The sequence below is a fragment of the Mesoplodon bidens genome (assembly GCF_964165515.1).
Source record: "Mesoplodon bidens genome assembly, chromosome: 4".
Taxonomy (NCBI): Eukaryota; Metazoa; Chordata; class Mammalia; order Artiodactyla; family Ziphiidae; genus Mesoplodon; species Mesoplodon bidens.
The window spans coordinates 145,445,795-145,461,683 of NC_138160.1; the positions used below are offsets into that span (position 1 = coordinate 145,445,795).

General features: G+C 39.3%; 1 protein-coding gene across 13 annotated transcripts in view; it reads right to left on the reverse strand.

Annotated features, from left to right (window-relative positions):
- The window catches only part of LOC308616097 (zinc finger protein 177-like), a 58,371-nt gene that overhangs the window by 24,853 nt on the left and 17,629 nt on the right, over nucleotides 1-15,889 (reverse strand). The gene's annotated exons all lie outside the window — the stretch shown is intronic.

The following is a 15,889-nucleotide window of genomic DNA, read 5'->3' on the forward strand; positions in this document are numbered from 1 at the left end:
GCATCTGTTAATCCCAAACTCCTAATTTATTTAAATTAGGAATTAAATTAAAAGTTTATTTTTATTAAAGTATTGTCTTGTCAACCCTCAGAATGGGAGAAAACATTTGCAAATGCAGCAACTGACAAAGGATTAATCTCCAAAATTTACAAGCAGCTCATGTAGCTCAATATCAAAAAAACAAACAACCTAATCCAAAAATGGGCAGAAGACCTAAATAGATATTTCTCCAAAGAAGATATACAGGTTGCCAACAAACACATGAAAAGAATGCTCAACATCACTAACCACTAGAGAAATGCAAATCAAAACTACAATGAGGTGTCACCTCACACCAGTCAGAATGGCCATCATCAAAAAAATCTACAAACAATAAATGCTGGAGAGGGTGTGGAGAAAAGGGAACCCTCTTGCACTGTTGGTGGGAATGTAAATTGATACAGCCACTATGGAGAACAGTATGGAGGTTCCTTAAAAAACTAAAAATAGAACTACCATATGACCAAGCAATCCCACTACTGGGCATATGCCCTGAGAAAACCATAATTCAAAAAGAGTCGTGTACCACAATGTTCACTGCAGCTCTATTTACAATAGTCAGGACACGAAAGCAACCTAAGTGTCCATCGACAGATGAATGGATAAAGAAGATGTGGCACATATATACAATGGAATATTACTCAGCCATAAACAGAAACGAAATTGAGTTATTTGTAGTGAGGTGCATGGACCTAGAGACTGTCATACAGAGTGAAGTAAGTCAGAAAGAGAAAAACAAGTACCGTATGCTAACACATATATATGGAGTATAAAAAAAATGGTTCTGAAGAACCTAGGGGCAGGACAGGAATAAAGACACAGACCTACTAGAGAATGGACTTGAGGATACGGGGAGGGGGAAGGGTAAGCTGTGACAAAGCGAAAGAGAGGCATGGACATATATACACTACCAAACGTAAAATAGATAGCTAGTGGGAAGCAGCCACATAGCACAGGGAGATCAGCTCGGTGCTTTGTGACCACCTAGAGGGGTGGGATATGGAGGGTGGGAGGGAGATACAAGAGGGAGGGGATATGGGGATATATGTATATGTATAGCTGATTCACTCTGTTATAAAGCAGAAACTAACACACCATTTTAAAGCAATTATACTCCAATAAAGATGTTTAAAAAAAAAAAAGAACTGTCTCGTGAGTCTCTTGCTCTGTAACAGTTCTCCTTCCTCTTTTGCCCCCAGACTGGGTTAGGCTGGTTGTATCCTTATGATGTCCTTTTCTTTTAGAGATACAACTCAAATTCTGGGTGAAGTGACATGATGTTTGATATTTGTTTTAACATGCTCCAGGAAAATAAAACTCAGTTATTATAGTAAGCAAGGGGAAGAATTAAGAATGCAAAATCGTGGTAATCATTGAAGCTGGATAATGGGTACAGGGAGGTTTCATCATAGTACTCTCCACTCCTGAGTATGTTTGAAAATCCATAATTAAAAGTTCTAAAGAAAAGAAAGATAAGTTTCCATACAGAAGGGGACAGAGAGAAAATGTACTGGTCTGTATCTTGGCATCAGATATAGTAGAAAAAGAAAATCTTATGTTTTAGTCCAAATTCACATTACTTGTGTAATCCAAAATTATTCCCTCAAGAGAATAATTTTATTTAAAGAAGGTTCTAGGTTTCATTAAAGAGGGTCCCCCAGGCAATTAGTGTGAGCAAATGGACCTATCTCTGGAAAACCCAACTTCAAGCCAGGCCTCAAAGAATTCCCACAGATAAAATTCTAAGTAAACTGAGGAAGTCACAGTTAAAAAAATTATGAAACACAAATATATAAAATATATAACATACCATGAGTGAGAAGCAGTTAAAACACAGGCAGCAGGAAAAAGAAAGCACAATACTGCAGGTATTAGACTTTTTAGACATTATGTTAAAAAAAACCTATATTTAACAGGCTTCAAGAAATTAAGAGAAATCTGGATGAATATGGAATAAGATACGCTAGAAATGATGAAACAGTTTTAAGAAACAAACGTAATTTTTAGAAATGAAACAGACTCGTTGAAGTTAGAAATTCAATGCAAGGATTAACCACCAGATTAGAACTTTGTTACACCATTTGATGAGAAACTAGCTAGGAATTTCCTAGAATTAGTGAAAGACACTAACCTTTGGATCCAGGAAGCACAATAAATCCCAGGCTGAGAGAATAAAAAGAAATCCACACTTACATTTATTTTCTTCTTTGGTGTTTGATTTCTTTTCCCCCCACAATCTTAAAAGTAGCCAGGGGAAAAACCCAGGTCACCTAAAAAGGACAGACAAACTGATGTCTCACGTCTCAAGAGCAACAAGGTATGTCAGAAGAAAGGACGACACCCTCAGTGTGCTGAGAGAAAAATAACTTATCAACTTAGAATTCTAAATCCAGTTAAAATATCTTCATTAGGTTCAAGGGTGAATTTATGAAATCAAACCCTGAATCTAATCAAGCTTCTGGACTAACTACTTTTAATAGGAAATACAGAGATAAACAAGTTAAATAACACAAAGCAGCAGCAATCAGCTAAATCCATAATGTAGGACAAACGCCTTGATATCTCCAATAAGTCAGTGGATTAAAAAAAAAAAAGGAAAAAGGAGGAGGAGGGGATAAAACAAACTTAAGAGATACATATTCATAAAAACAAGGTGGGTACCCTGTTAAGATCCTGATTTGAACAAACTGTAAAAAGATATTCTGGAGACAACTGGGGAACTTTGGAGTTTGCCAGGTGGGAAAACGCGGTGATGGTTATGTACCAGCCAGAGACGCATACTTAAGTACCAATGGAAGGACATGATGTCCAGAATCTGCTGTAAAAACACTCCAGAAAAAAGGAAAAGCAGGTGACTAGGCTACCAGCACTGTCCAACTCTTATGTACACTATCTAATACAACAGCCACCATTTACATATGGCTATTGAGCACCTGAAATGAGGCTAGTGTTAAGTAATTTAAATTTTAACTTAAATTTGAATAGCCACATATGGCTAGTGTATTAGACAGCTCAGGCCTACGGGATCCAAGAATAGTAAAATATCGATAATTGTGAAAATTGAGTGTTGAAGATACGATTCGCTATATTATTTTCTCTACTTTTGTGTGTGCTTGAAAATTTCCATATGAAAAGCTTAAAGTTTTAAAAGGGGAGTAAAATAAAGACATTTTTAAGTAAAGACCCAAGAGAGCTTACCCATCTAAAGATCATCACTAAATTCTCAGTATTCCAGGAAATAGGAATTTGTATGTCTGAAATGTTAAGTGAACTTTGATTCTATAAAATAATAATAGCAATATCTAATTTGTGAGATGGAAAAGCAAGCTGGAATGCTACTGAATAATGAAAATATATAAATTGGGAGGGATGTGACTATAGTCTTACGCTCCTGGTATTCTTCCGTTAGAGAATAAAGGTATTGATTAGCTTTAGACTTTAAGTGTGCATGATAAAATAGCTAGGGCAACTACTGAAGAACACAGTGGGTTTAACTCACAGGCTAGAAGAAACAATGGAATGAGGAAAAAACTTCAATTATTACAAAGGCAAGAAAAATAAGCAGGGGAAAAAAACAACAAAAGTAAAATAAACAGCATGTTGTAAGATGGCACAAAATGTCTTTATCAATAATCACAATAAATGTACAAATAAATAGACTGAATTCTATAGTTTAAAAATAAAGACTGCCATGTTAGATTAAGATAAATTTCAGCTCTATGCTGTTTCACGAGATGCACTAAAAACAAAACAACACAGAAAGACTAAATCTCAAATATGAAAATGAAATACCAGGCAAATATTAACCAAAATAAAGTTTGTTTGGCTAACTTAATTTCACACATTTTTAAGACAAAAGGCACAACAGGTAACTACATTAGGATATAAGATTAAATTAACAAGAAAGTATAAAGATTCTGAAGTTGTATACACAAGTAACATAGTCTCATAAAAATTATAAACAGAAGCTAACAGAATTAAAGTAGAAATTGACAAACCTCCATCAGTGTAAGAGACTTTAACACACTATTCTGAGTAATAGATAGATCAGAGGAAAAAAAGAGGATTTGAAGGTCTGAATAGTAAAATGAACATCCTTCATCTAAAACACTTATAAACACTACTCTCAATAAATAGAGAATACATATCTTTCTCAAGCATAAGTGGAATGTTTACAAAACTGACCCCACTGTTACACTATAAAGCTAGTCTTAAGCCTTTCAAAGATGTATACAGATATATTCTCTGACCAAAATGAAATTAAGTTATATATTAATTACAAAAGAAAATTATGTTGAACCATATGAAACTGCCATTTTTATAGGTTAAAATAAAGGTTGAATGTTGGCAGTTTCACCATAGTTCAATCGAATAGAAAAAAGCCATTGACATCTGGAGTTTAGAGAACATTATTACACTTAAGAAGAACTCATGGGTAAAAGATATAATTAATGAATTAAATTAGAAATTAAAAAGTACATTAATACTATGGTTATTGATCATTGCTAAGTACCAAAACTTGTAGGTTGCAGCTAAAGTGGGCCTTAGGGAAAAAAAAAAAAGTAGGCTTTATGTACTTATATTAGAAACAAAAGTTAAAAATTAGTCTAAGTTTCCAATTTAAGAATTTAGGGAATTCCCTGGCAGTCCAGTGGTTAGGACTCAGCACTCTCACTACGAAGGGCCTGGGTTCGATCCCTGGTCAGGGAACTAAGATCCTGCATGCCATGCGGCATGGCCAAAAAAAAAAAAAGATTTAGAGGAAAAAAAATCTCAAAATAGATTTTAAAAAATTGAAGGAAAGAATAATATGATGAACTAGAAAACAAAAATCCAGAAGAGATAAAAAAAATTGATTCTTTGAAAATTAATAGGAAAAATCATGCAAGATTATTCAAGAAAAAAAAGAGGGAGAAGGTGCAAAGAAAATTGAAAAGCAAAAAAGAACACAGAGTCTTTTGCAAGGAGCCCGCGAGGGGGGTTGGCGCGCGCTAAACGGGAGAAGCACTGGTTTGAGAAAAGCATGGGTCGCAAGTACACATTGGGACCCTGCCATTAATGGAGGGGAAAAGCGGGGAGACGCCAGCAGATTCCATCCTGTAAGCTGGTAGGAAGCCTGAAGGCTTGATGGGATTCCAGTGTGATAGGAGGCAAGGACATGCTTCAGGACCCCGGAGGAAGATGGCGGAAGAGTAAGACGCGGAGATCACCTTCCTCCCCACAGATACATCAGAAATTCATCTACACGTGGAACAACTCCTACAGAACACCTACTGAACGCTGACAGAAGACCTCAGACCCCCCAAAAGGCAAGAAGCTCCCCACATACCTGGGTAGGGCAAAAGAAAAAAAGAATAAACAGAGACAATAGGATAGGGACGGGACCTGCACCAGTGGGAGGGAGCCGTGAAGGGGGGAAGGTTTCTACACACTACAAGCCCCTTCGCGGGCGGAGACTGCAGGTGGCGGAGGGGGAAAGCTTCGGAGTAGCGGAGGAGAGCACAGCAACAGGGGTGCGGAGGGCAAAGCGGAGAGATTCTGGCACAGAGGAGCGGTGCCCTCAGGCACACACCAGCCCGAGAGGCTTGTCTGCTCGGCCGCCGTGGCGGGCGGGGCTGGGAGCTGAGGCTCGGGTATCGGCTTTCAGTCGGAGCGCAGGGAGAGGACTGGGGCTGGCGGCAGGAAGAGAGCCTGAAGGAGTTAGTGCACCACGGCTAGCCCGGAGGGAGTCCGGGGAAAGGGTCTGGAGCTGCTGAAGAGGCAAGAGACTTTTTTCCCTTTTGTTTCCTGGTGCGCGAGGAGAGGGCATTAAGAGGGCTGCTTGGGGAAGCGCCGGTGACAGGCACGAGCCGCGGGTAAGGCACGGACCTCGGAGACGGGCGTGGGCCGCCGCCGCCGCCGCCGCCGCGGGGCCTGTGTGCGAGCGCGGGTCACTGTCCGCCCCGCCTTCCGGGGGGCCTGTGCACCCCGCCACTGCTGGGGTCCCCGAGACCCGGGGACGGCTTTCCCGGGAAAGCGCACGGAGCGCCACGGGCTGCTGCAACGTCACGCCGGCCTCTGCCGCCGCAGGCCCGCCCCACACTGCGCGCCCCTCCCTCCCCTCTGCCTGAGTGAGCCAGAGCCCCCGAATCAGCGGCTCCTTTAAACCCGTCCTGTCTGAGCGAAGAACGGACGCCCTCCGGCGACCTACGCGCAGAGGCGGGGCCAGGTCCAAGGCTGAGACCCGGGAGCTGTGAGAGCAGAGGCAGGGAAATCTCTCTGTGCAGCCTCAGAGGCAGCGGATTAAAGCTCCACGGTCCATTTGATGTGCCCTGCGTCTGTGGAGTGCATGAATGGACAGCGAATCATCCCAAATTGAGGAAGTGGACTTTGAGGACAAGATTTAAGACTTTCCCCCCTTTTCCTCTTTTTACAACGAATTATTCCAAATTAAGGAGGTGGACTTAGAGAGCAAGATTTCAGACTTCTCGCCCTTTTCCTCTTTTTACAACGAATTATCCCAAATTGAGGAGGTGGACTTGGAGAGCAAGATTTTTGATTTTTCCCCCTGCTCTCTTTTTGTGAATGTGTATGTGTAATCTTCTGTGTAAGATTCTCTCTGTATAGCTTTGCTTCCACCATATGTCTCAGGGTTCTATCGGTCCGGTTTTTTTTTTTTTTTTCAATAATTACTTTCTAATTTTAATAACGCTACTATATTTCATACTTTATTCTATTTTACTTTACCTGCTCTTTCTTTTTTTCCTACTCTCCCTTCCTCCCTCCCTCCCTCCGCTCCTCCTTTCCTTCTTTCTTTTTCTTTCCTCCCTCCCACCCTTCTTCTTTCCACTTTCTTTTTCTTTCCTTCCTCCCTCCCTCCTGTCTTTCTTCCTTTCCTTTCTCCCTCCCTCCCTCCTTTCTTTCCATCCTTCCTCCCTCCCTCCCTCCCTCCTTTCTTTCTTCCTTCCTTCCTTCCTTCCTTTCTTCCCTTCTTCCTTTCTTTCCCTCTCTCTTTCTTTCTTCTACTAATTCTTTCTTTCTACTTTTTCTCCCTGTTACTCTGAGCCGGGTGGATGAAAGGCTCTTGGTGCTGCAGCCAGGAGCCAGTGCTGTGCCTCTGAAGTGGGAGAGCCAACTTCAGGACACGGGTCCACAACAGACCTCCCAGCTCCACATAATATCAAGCAGCGAAAATCTCCCAGAGATCTCCATCCCAACACCAGCACCCAGCTTCAGTCAACGACCAGCAAGCTACAGTGCAGGTCACCCTATGCCAAGCAACTAGCAAGGCAGGAACACAACCCCACCCATTAGCAGAGAGGCTACCTAAAAACATAATAAGGCCATAGGCACCCCAAAACACACCACCAGACGTGGACCTGTCCACCAGAAAGACAAGATCGAGCCTCAACCACCAGAGCACAGGAATTAGTCCCCCCCACCAGGAAGCCTACCCAACCTACTGAAACAACCTTAGCCACTGGGGTCAGACACCAAAAACAACGGGAACTACGAATCTGCAGCCGGCAAAAAGGAGACCCCAAACACAGTAACATAAGCAAAATGAGAAGGCAGAAAAACACACAGCAGGTGAAGGAGCAAGATAAACACCTACCAGACCTAACAAATGAAGAGGTAATAGGCAGTCTACCTGAAAAAGAATTCAGAATAATGATAGTAAAGCTGATCCAAGATTCTATTTCCATGATCCATAATCTTGGAAATAGAATAGACAACATGCAAGAAACAGTTAACAAGGACCTAGAAGAACTAAAGATGAATCAAGCATCGATTAAAAACACAATAAATGAAATGAAAAATACTCTAGATGGGATCAATAGCAGAATAACTGAGGCAGAAGAACGGATAAGTGAGGTGGAAGATAAAATAGTGGAAATAACTGATGCAGAGCAAAATAAAGAAAAAAGAATGAAAAGAACAGAGGAGAGTCTCAGAGATCTCTGGGACAACATTAAACGCACCAACATTCGAATTATAGGGGTTCCAGAAGAAGAAGAGAAAAAGAAAGGGACTGAGAAAATATTTGAAGAGATTATAGTTGAAAACTTCCCTAATTTGGGAAAGGAAATAGTTAATCAAGTCCAGGAGGCACAGAGAGTCCCATACAGAATAAATCCAAGGAGAAATACACCAAGACACATATTAATCAAACTGTCAAAAATTAAACACAAAGAAATCATATTAAAAGCAGCAAGGCAAAAACAACAAATAACACACAAGGGAATCCCCATAAGGTTAACAGCTGATCTCTCAGCAGAAACCCTACAAGCCAGAAGGGAGTGGCAGGACATAATTAAAGTGATGAAGGAGAGAAACCTGCAACCTAGATTACTCTACCCAGCAAGGATCTCATTCAGATTTGATGGAGAAATTAAAACCTTTACAGACAAGCAAAAGCTGAGAGAGTTCAGCACCACCAAACCAGCTTTACAACAAATGCTAAAGGAACTTCTCTAGGCAAGAAACACAACAGAAGGAATATACCTACAATAACGAACCCAAAGCAATTAAGGAAATGGGAATAGGAACATACATATCAATAATTACCTTAAATGTAAATGGACTAAATGCTCCCACCAAAAGACACAGAGTGGCTGAATGGATACAAAAACAAGACCCATATATATGCTGTCTACAAGAGACCCACTTCAGACCTAGAGACACATACAGATTGAAAGTAAAGGGATGGAAAAAGATATTCCATGCAAATGGAAATCAAAAGAAAGCTGGAGTAGCAATTCTTATATCAGACAAAATAGACTTTAAAATAAAGACTATTAGAAGAGACAAGGAAGGACACTACATAACGATAAAGGGATCGATCCAAGAAGAAGATATAACAATTGTAAATATTTATGCACCCAACATAGGAGCACCTCAATACATAAGGCAAATACTAACAGCCATAAAAGGGGAAATCGACAGTAACACACTCATAGTAGGGGACTTTAACACCCCACTTTCACCAATGGACAGATCATCCAAAATGAAAATAAATAAGGAAACACAAGCTTTAAATGATACATTAAACGAGATGGACTTAGTTGATATTTATAGGACATTCCATCCAAAAACAACAGAATACACATTTTTCTCAAGTGCTCATGGAACATTCTCCAGGATAGATCATATCTTGGGTCACAAATCAAGCCTCGGTAATTTTAAGAAAATTGAAATTGTATCAAGTATCTTCTCCGACCACAATGCTATGAGACTAGACATCAATTACAGGAAAAGATGTGTAAAAAATACAAACACATGGAGGCTAAACAATACACTACTCAATAACGAAGTGATCACTGAAGAAATCAAAGAGGAAATTAAAAAATACCTAGAAACAAATGACAATGGAGACACGACGACCCAAAACCTATGGGACGCAGCAAAAGCAGTTCTAAGGGGGAGGTTTATAGCAATACAATCCCACCTTAAGAAACAGGAAGCATTTCGAGTAAACAACCTGACCCTGCACCTAAAGCAATTAGAGAAAGAAGAACAAAAATACCCCAAAGCTAGCAGAAGGAAAGAAATCATAAAGATCAGATCAGAAATAAATGAAAAAGAAATGAAGGAAACGATAGCAAAGATCAACCAAACTAAAAGCTGGTTCTTTGAGAAGATAAACAAAATTGACAAACCATTAGCCAGACTCATCAAGAAAAAAAGGGAGAAGACTCAAATCAATAGAATTAGAAATGAAAAAGGAGAAGTAACAACTGACACTGCAGAAATACAAAAGATTATGAGAGATTACTATAAGCAACTCTATTCCAATAAAATGGACAACCTGGAAGAAATGGACACATTCTTAGAAATGCACAACCTGCCAAGACTGACTCAGGAAGAAATAGAAAATATGAATAGACCAATCACAAGCACTGAAATTGAAACTGTGATTAAAAATCTTCCATCAAACAAAAGCCCAGGACCAGATGGCTTCACAGGTGAATTCTATCAAACATTTAGAGAAGAGCTAACACCTATCCTTCTCAAACTCTTCCAAAATATAGCAGAGGGAGGAACACTCCCAAACTCATTCTACGAGGCCGACATCACCTTGATACCAAAACCAGGCAAGGATGTCACAAAGAAAGAAAACTACAGGCCAATATCACTGATGAACATAGATGCAAAAATCCTCAACAAAATACTAGCAAACAGAATCCAAGAGCACATTAAAAGGATCATACACCATGATCAAGTGGGGTTTATCCCAGGAATGCAAGGATTCTTCAATATACGCAAATCAATCAATGTAATACACCATATTAACAAGTTGAAGGAGAAAAACCATATGATCATCTCAATAGATGCAGAGAAAGCTTTCGACAAAATTCAACACCCATTTATGATAAAAACCCTGCAGAAAGTAGGTATAGAGGGATCTTTCCTCAACATAATAAAGGCCATATATGACAAACCCACAGCCAACATTGTCCTCAATGGTGAAAAACTGAAACCATTTCCACTAAGATCAGGAACAAGACAAGGCTGCCCACTCTCACCACTCTTATTCAACATAGTTTTGGAAGTTTTAGCCACAGCAATCAGAGAAGAAAAGGAAATAAAAGGAATCCAAATTGGAAAAGAAGAAGTAAAGCTGTCACTGTTTGCAGATGACATGATACTATACATAGAGAATCCTAAAGATGCTACCGAAAAACTACTAGAGCTAATCAATGAATTTGGTAAAGTAGCAGGATATAAAATTAATGTACAGAAATCTCTGGCATTCCTATACACTAATGATGAAAAATCTGAAAATGAAATCAAGAAAACACTCCCATTTACCATCGCAACAAAAAGAATAAAATATCTAGGAATAAACCTACCTAAGGAGACAAAAGACCTGTATGCAGAAAACTATAAGACACTGATGAAAGAAATTAAAGATGATACAAATAGATGGAGAGATATACCATGCTCCTGGATTGGAAGAATCAATATTGTGAAAATGACTCTACTACCGAAAGCAATCTACAGATTCAATGCAATCCCTATCAAACTACCAATGGCATTTTTCACAGAACTAGAACAAAAAATTTCAAAATTTGTTTGGAAAAACAAAAGGCCCCGAATAGCTAAAGCAATCTTGAGAACGAAAAACGGAGCTGGAGGAATCAGGCTCCCTGACTTCAGACTATACTACAAAGCTACAGTAATTAAGACAGTCTGGTACTGGCATAAAAACAGAAAGATAGATCAGTGGATCAGGATAGAAAGCCCAGAGATAAACCCACGCACATATGGCCAACTTATCTTTGATAAAGGAGGCAGGAATGTACAGTGGAGAAAGGACAGCCTCTTCAATAAGTGGTGCTGGGAAAACTGGACAGGGACATGTAAAAGTTTGAGATTAGATCATTCCCTAGCACCATACACAAAAATAAGCTCAAAATGGATTAAAGACTTAAATGTAAGGCCAGAAACTATCAAACTCTTAGAGGAAAACATAGGTAGAACACTCTATGACATAAATCACAGCAAGATCCTTTTGGACCCACCTCCTAGAGAAATGGAAATAAAAACAAAGATAAACAAATGGGACCTAATGAAACTTCAAAGCTTTTGCACAGCAAAGGAAACCATAAAGAAGACCAAAAGACAACCCTCAGAATGGGAGAAAATATTTGCAAATGAAGCAACTGACAAAGGATTAATCTCCAAAATTTATAAACAGCTCATGCAGCTCAATAGCAAAAAAACAGACAACCCAATCCAAAAATGGGCAGAAGACTTAAATAGGCATTTCTCCAAAGAAGATATACAGACTGCCAACAAACACATGAAAGAATGCTCAACATCATTAATCATTAGAGAAATGCAAATCAAAACTACAATGAGATATCATCTCACACCAGTCAGAATGGCCATCATCAAGGAATCTAGAAACAATAAATGCTGGAGAGGGTGTGGAGAAAAGGGAACACTCTTGCACTGCTGGTGGGAATGTGAATTGGTACAGCCACTATGGAGAACGGTATGGAGGTTCCTTAAAAAACTACAAATAGAACTACCATATGACCCAGCAATCCCACTACTGGGCATATACCCTGAGAAAACCATAATTCCAAAAGAGACATGTACCAAAATGTTCATTGCAGCTCTATTCACAATAGCCCGGAGCTGGAAACAACCTAAGTGTCCATCATCGGATGAATGGATAAAGAAGATGTGGCACATATATACAATGGAATATTACTCAGCCATAAAAAGAAACGAAACTGAGCTATTTGTAATGAGGTGGATAGACCTAGAGTCTGTCATACAGAGTGAAGTTAGTCAGAAAGAGAAAGACAAATACCGTATGCTAACACATATATACGGAATTTAAAAAAAAAATGTCATGAAGAACCTAGGGGCAAAACGAGAATAAAGACACAGACCTACTTGAGAATGGACTTGAGGATATGGGGAGGGGGAAGGGTAAGCTGTGACAAAGCGAAAGAGAGGCATGGACATATATACACTACCAAACGTAAGGTAGATAGATAGTGGGAAGCAGCCGCAGAGCACAGGGAGATCAGCTCGGTGCTTTGTGACCGCCTGGAGGGGTGGGATGGGAAGGGTGGGAGGGAGGGAGATGCATGAGGGAAGGGATGTGGGAACAGATGTATATGTATGACTGATTCACTTTGTTATAAAGCAGAAACTAATTAAAAAAAAAAAAAAAGAGAAATCTAGAAACAATAAATGCTGGAGAGGGTGTGGAGAAAAGGGAACACTCTTGCACTGCTGGTGGGAATGTGAATTGGTACAGCCACTATGGAGAACGGTATGGAGGTTCCTTAAAAAACTACAAATAGAACTACCATATGACCCAGCAATCCCACTACTGGGCATATACCCTGAGAAAACCATAATTCAAAAAGAGACATGTACCAAAATGTTCATTGCAGCTCTATTCACAATAGCCCGGAGCTGGAAACAACCTAAGTGTCCATCATCGGATGAATGGATAAAGAAGATGTGGCACATATATACAATGGAATATTACTCAGCCATAAAAAGAAACGAAACTGAGCTATTTGTAATGAGGTGGATAGACCTAGAGTCTGTCATACAGAGTGAAGTTAGTCAGAAAGAGAAAGACAAATACCGTATGCTAACACATATATACGGAATTTAAAAAAAAAATGTCATGAAGAACCTAGGGGCAAAACGGGAATGAAGACGCAGACCTACTTGAGAATGGACTTGAGGATATGGGGAGGGGGAAGGCTAAGCTGTGACAAAGCGAAAGAGAGGCATGGACATATATACACTACCAAACGTAAGGTAGATAGCTAGTGGGAAGCAGCCGCAGAGCACAGGGAGATCAGCTCGGTGCTTTGTGACCGCCTGGAGGGGTGGGATGGGGAGGGTGGGAGGGAGGGAGATGCATGAGGGAAGGGATGTGGGAACAGATGTATATGTATGACTGATTCACTTTGTTATAAAGCAGAAACTAATTAAAAAAATGAATAAATAAACTTAAAAAAAAATGGATAACCAGTGGACCTACTGTATAGCACAGGGGACTCTGCTCAATGTTATGTGGCAGCCTGGATGGGAGGGGAGTTTGGGGGAGAATGGGTACATGCATATGTATAGCCGAGTCCCTTTGCTGTGCATCAGAAACTATCACAACATTGTTAATCGGCTATACTCCAATATAAAATAAAAAGTAAAAAAAAAAACTTTCCCCTATCAGCTATTGGTTTACCTTGAAATTCAGTCTGTATAGGAGAGGGAGGATAAATCCTCAATTCTTTCCCTTTACCAGTTTTCAGAGTAATTACTATTGGGTGGCTCTTTGCTTCTAGGTCTTTCCAGTGGAGAGAGTTAAGATGTATATATTTTAAGGGGAAAATAGTCATGAGTTTATACTGTTATTTCCAATTCAAAATCACTACCACTAAGCTTCTTTTACTTTCATTTTATATTTGTGTCTCTTTTGTTTTACATTGAAAATCTTGGTTCCTAATGACATCAACACAATTATATATTCATTTTATCGGGGCGGGTGTGTGTGTGGTCTCCAATAACAATGACACTGATAACTGAAAACAACTTAAGCCTTTTTTGAGCAGTTCTTTTTTTCTGGCTTTATTACTGTGTTGTTCAGGCCATTCCCTGTGGGGTTAGGTCAACAACTTCATATATGGTTAAATTCATTTGTTGCAAAAAAAAAAAAAAAAAAAAAAAAAAAAAAAAGAACACAATTACAGATGCTGCAGAGATTAAACATGTAAGATATTGTGAATAACTGTATGCTAATCAAGCTCAGAAGTCACAGGAAATAGCTCAATTCCTAGAGAAATAAGACTAGAAATAACAAACTGAATAGTCCTAAAATAATTATCAAAAATGACCTGGACAGTGATAGTTGCACAACCCTGTGATTGTGATTAATGCCACTGAATTGTATGCTTAAAAATGTTTATAATGGCAAATTTTATATTGTATATATTTTATCACAATTTAAAAAAATGTATAAAAGTGGAATAATCTGGGTTGTTGCTGACCCCCTCAGAGAGACTCCAGATCTCTCCAGCCGAAATAATTCACTGCCTAGATAGATTCTTTAAAAAACAAAACAACAATCAAAAGAGCAAAAACAAAATAAAGAACTAGGCATATAAACTTCTCCCATGAAGAAAACACCAGGCTCAGAGGTTTTATTCAAAGAAGAGAGAATTCTAATCTGACTCAAATCTTTCCAGGATTAGACACACTTATGCAAAATTCCAGAAATGTGCACGATCCAAAACGTCATGTGTGCATTTTGATTAATCTATGACAGTACCTTACATAATTACCATGGGGGGAAAGAAGGGGAGGGGATGGACACGCCACTTTTAAGATGATGTCACAAAACAGTTTGCCTTATCAAAGGGATTACCTTGATTAAGTAAAGGAAGAGGAATGTTCCTTGAGATTGGTATAATACTGATATCAAACATGACAGCCATTGTAAGAAAACAAAATGATACGCAGGTCTCATTAATAAACACAGATACAAAGAGTCTATAGAAAATAAGTCCAAATCAAATACATCAAAAAATGAGAAAGATAATACATCAGAACCAAGCTGAGTTTATCCCAGGAATGCAAGAGAGGCTTACTAGAAAATCAATTAATATCATTTGTTTCATGAATAGATCAAAGTAGAAAACAGTATGATCATCTCAATAATACAGTAAAAGTGTTTGATAATACCCAACACTGCACGATTTAAAACTAATTTTAGCCAACTCTATTAAAAAAACCTCAATTTTTAAAATGGGCAAAATATCTATTTTTCTGGGCTTCCCTGGTGGCGCAGAGGTTGAGAGTCCGCCTGCCGATGCAGGGGACACGGGTTCGTGCTCCGGTCTGGGAGGATCCCACATGCTGCGGAGTGGCTAGGCCTGTGGGCCATGGCCGCTGAGCCTGCGCGTCCGGAGCCTGTGCTCCGCAACGGGAGAGGCCACAACGGTGAGAGGCCCGCGTACCGCAAAAAAAAAAAAAAAAAAAAATTCTATTTTTCTAAAGAAAATACAATGGCCATTAAGCATATGAAAATATGCTTATTATTAGCCACCAGGGACATGCAAATGAAACCACAAGATACCACTTGACACTCATTTTGATAGTTATAATCAGAAAGACAAATAACAATTGGTGAGTATGTGGAGAAATCAGAACTCTTATTTGCTGGTGGTAAAGAATAATGGTGCAGCCACTTTAGAAAACAGTTTGGTAGTCCATCAAAATGTTAAATATACGATTATCACATGAATCAGCATTCCACTCCTAGGTATAAACCCAAGAGAAATGAAAACGTAAGTCCACGCAAAAACTTTAACAAGAATGTTCATAACAGCGT